Below are 4,331 nucleotides of genomic sequence, written 5' to 3'. Positions count from 1 at the left end.
ATAGAGGACTTGAAGTACTCTGCTCCATGCTCTTCTTGCCTTCATGGTTTGTGAAGAGAAGTCAGCTGTAATTCTGATGTGTTTTCCTTTGAATGTGATCTGCTTCTTCTCTCTAGCAGCTTTCAGTATATTATTGTTGTGCTAAATTTCTGGTATCTTGACTATTATATGTGTCGGTGTGTTTTTATTTGGGTTGAGGTTACTTGGCGTTCTGTATGCTTCGCTTACCTGAATGTCATATTGTTTCCTCATATTTGGGAAGTTTTCTGCTATTACTTCTGCCACTATTTTTTTAATGTCATTCGTATTGACTCCTTCTTTCTCACTGATGCCTATTAGTCTCATGTTGTTCATCTTTGCATCATCTTGCAGGTGATGGATTATTTTTTTCTAGCATCCTAGTTGTTTTTAAGAGATTCTTTCTTACCTTTTCACTAGCTGCACCAGCGTATTCAAGATCTGAAACTCTGTCTTCACTTTCACTTAAACAGTGTTTGCAAGCTTGTGATTGAGATTTTAATTTCTTCTATATCTCTTTGACTCTGCTTCATGTGATCTCTTTCTTTCCTGTATTGCTCATTCAAGGAGTCCATCATTTTTCTAATCTCCTCTATTTTTTTTTCAATGTCTTCTTTAGAAGCAGTTATAAATTCTTTTACTGCAGAGTTTTTTTCAGATTGGGTTTCCTCCCTATGTTTCTGTAGTTGATTCTTTACTTCAGATGCTATGAGTTCTGAGAATTATTTTCTTATTTCAGAAAATTCTGCTCTGAGTTCCTCTATAACTTTCCGCTGTTGCTTATTTACTATCGATGCTATTTATTCATACATTTGAGCTGAGCTAGTGTCCTCTGAACTTGTTCTGGGTGGGCATTGTGTTTCTTCCATATGTTTCTGCATTTGATTCTTTACTCCATATGTTATTAATTCAGGGATTTCTTTTTTCATTTCCAATCTGAGTTCCTCTATACCTTTCTGCAGCAGTTTCTTTATTTCAGAAGCCGTTGATTCATTGCTTTCAGCTGTGTGATTCCCAATTTTTTCTGTGTTAGTGTCCTCTGCACTTGTTATGGGTGGGCTTGGGTTCTGAGATTGCATTTTGTTCCTTCTCGTTGTCATTTTATGTAGCACTGACTTCTGACCTTTGTTGTAGGTGCAGTTATAACCTTAGCATCTACTGAAGTTCAGGTGCAGATCTACAAGTTTGGATCTATCCAGTTGTGCCTGACTTGGGTCTGGTTGCTGTGCTCAGCTCCTTCCTGCTGCTGCCCTTGGGAGTGAACCTGTTGTGCTCCTCTGGCAAGATGTTCTGCTCCTGGACTAGTTGGGTGGTTCTGTCCCCTACACTCTCTGCAGGGATTGCAGCTGCAGGGTTTCACCCCTGGCCTGTATGCCAAGCCTGAGCTGAGTCTGGAGGGGACAAGGTGGAGTAGGGGGGAGAGGCAGCCCTCCCACATACTCTCCAGGCCTGGCCTAGGACTGCATCTGGGGGTTCCTGGAATGCAGAAGAAATTCCTACTTGGTGGGTGGGGTGGGGGAGGTGCTGCGGAGTGGTGAGGGGCATCCCAAGGGAGTGGAAGAGGGTCTCACCCACACTACAACTGGGCTGGGACTGGCAGGTCCTGCCAGTGCAGGGTAGCCAGAAGCTCTCCCACACCAAAGTACAAAACTTTAAAGTATTCTTTTCTTTAGTTTTATAATTCTTTACTGTGGAATAGCTTAGGATGTCAGCTCTGTTTTAAGTAACAGAACTGATAACTTAGAAGTGCAGCATAATTTGGATTATAAAACTTGCTTTAATAAAAATTCCTTATTAAAAAAAGAAAGAAAAAGTTTTTAAAAAGAACTCAGAAACAACCAATGCTCTCCTGATTGGGGGCCAGGGGGCGAAGGAACTCTCCTACATTGTTGGTGGGTTTATACTTAGTATGGAGGTTCCTAAAAGAAAAAATTAAGCTGAACAAAGTGACACACATTCCTGTAATCCCAGTATTTGTGAAGCTGAGGCAGGAGGATCACTGTGATTTTTGAGAAAAGCCTGGGTTATATGAGACCCTGTTTCCAAAAAAACAAAAGCAGCAAAAATTCCTCCTTAAAAGTAGAAATTCTCATTGACCCAAAAGAGTTTAAGTCATCATATTACAGTGATACATGAGCGAACACCCAGGTTTGTTACAGCACGACTCATACCAGCTACACTTTGGAAGCACCGTATGGTTCATTAACAGACGAATAAATAAATATGACACATATACAGTGGAGTACTATTGAACCCATAAGGAAGGATATCTTGAGGCACCTACAGAAGAATAGAGGGCTGGGGAGATAGCTCAGTAGAATAAGCCCTTCCCTGGCAAGTGCAAGGGCCTCAGTTCAATCCCCAGTTCTGCCAAAAAAAAAAAAAAAAAAGAAGAAGAAGAAGAAGAATAGATATACCTTGAGACCATAATGTGAAGTAGAATAAATCAGACACACTAGGTTAAATATTGCATGGTTTCTCTTAAACAAGAAACCCAAAATGAGACTTTAAAAGCAAAGTAAAGGACGAGTGATAGGAAATAGGGAGGTAACTTCATGGAGATAGGAATGGGTCCAGGGCTGAGGAAGATGTGGAGGGGAAGAAGTAAAAATGATTAAGGTGTGATATTTATAGGTACAATTTCCTCAAAATGAAGGTAATTTTATACAATTGAAATATGTAATAATAAAAAAGAAACCTATAAGAAGAAGAACATAATGAATAAAATAATTATCAAGGATAAAAATGTCTATTCTTCTCAACAAAAGAACTGAAAGACAGATGCTCTATCAATTTTAATGATTACATGTCAAAGAAATGGCTTTCAGGTCTGTTATTTAGCTCTGAAACAATTCCCAATGCGCAGTCATTATGTGCAGTTCTTTTTGGTTTTTGCTAGTTGGCAGAACCAGGGATTGAACTCAGGCCCTTGCACTTGCCAGTGCTTATTCCACTGAGCCATTTCCCTGGCCCCTTGCGCAGTCATTAATGATGTTCTGCAGTAATGGTCCCCTTCCCTCAGCAGGTGGGATATTTGATCATATGGGACAAGCTGGAATAAACGCCTCTCTACATCTTTCAGACTCACACTTAAAAACTTGCTATGAGCACTTCCTCCTCTTGGCACTGCCCTCTTCCGTGGAAGGTTCTCATGTGTCCTGCAAGAGCTCTGCGGTAGAGGTCAAGCCAGCTTCTCTGAAGAACTCTGAGAAAGGTGCATCTCCACTTCTCACAAGATTTTAATTTCCACAAGGGCAACTTACAGAAATGCAGCAATTGTGTTTCAGTCATTTGGGAACTTGCTGTATGGTGTCCATTATTGGAAGCCATAAAGTTGAAGATTGACCATATGTGGGAAGGCAGGACAGGGCCAGAGTGCCTACAGCAGTCAAGCTACCTCTTGTCTTAAAAAAATCCTGCCGGGTCAATTTTAGCTATTAATCACTAGGCAACCCTGTGTCTCCTGATACTAACTTTGCACAGGTATAAATAAATGCCCCTACTGTTGTTCTTGGGGTCCTTGGCCAATCAGGCATGGTCTATCACTTGACCTCAACTATTATCTCTTGTCTTTATATCCTAAATTCTCTCACTGTTTTCTCCTGGAAACCACCGAGAGACCAACAAGTTTATACAGTCAGTGAAGCATATTATTCTCTGAGATATTTGCTCACATTTTCTCCTTCTTTTTACATGGTGAGGGTTAAAAAATAATTCTCTATAAAAGACAAGAAAATATGTGATTTGTGAACTCATACTTTGATCTCCTAATTTTCCGTGTACATGAGACCCTTGAGAAGGACACTGCTGAGTTGTGGCGGAGACACAGGAAGCATTCACAACTGGAAGCCTGATTAGTAAATCATTTAACGATGGGTAATCATGGTCCTAAAGTCAGATGTTAGTTAAACAAACAGTAAAAGCAAACTTTGGGGTCCCTTGCACCTTCTCAGGAAGGCACTGAAGGGGTAGGGACCTAATATGTTCACATTAGGGACAGAACCTTGAGCTGTTAGAAACTATGTTAATGTTTAAGTCTCCTGATGATGAAACAAGGGGAACAAATCATTTGTGCTAAGCCTCTGTGGTTTCCACAAGACAAACTTTTGCTCAGAAGAACCTGACTAGAGGGGTGTGTTTTGTTTTGTTTTGTTTTGTTTTGTTTTGTTTTGTTTTGTTTTGTTTTGTTGAGACAAGGCCTGGCCATGCAGTTCAGGCTGGACTTGAGCTCACTTTGTAGCTCAGGCTGGTCTCGAACTTGCAACAATCTTCCTGTCTCAGCCTCCTGAGTGCTGGGATTACAGGTATGCACC

The sequence above is a fragment of the Octodon degus genome, unplaced genomic scaffold (genome assembly GCF_000260255.1).
Source record: "Octodon degus isolate 3935 unplaced genomic scaffold, OctDeg1.0 scaffold00047, whole genome shotgun sequence".
In the NCBI taxonomy this organism is placed as follows: Eukaryota; Metazoa; Chordata; class Mammalia; order Rodentia; family Octodontidae; genus Octodon; species Octodon degus.
Note: the sequence above shows the minus strand (reverse complement) of the source record.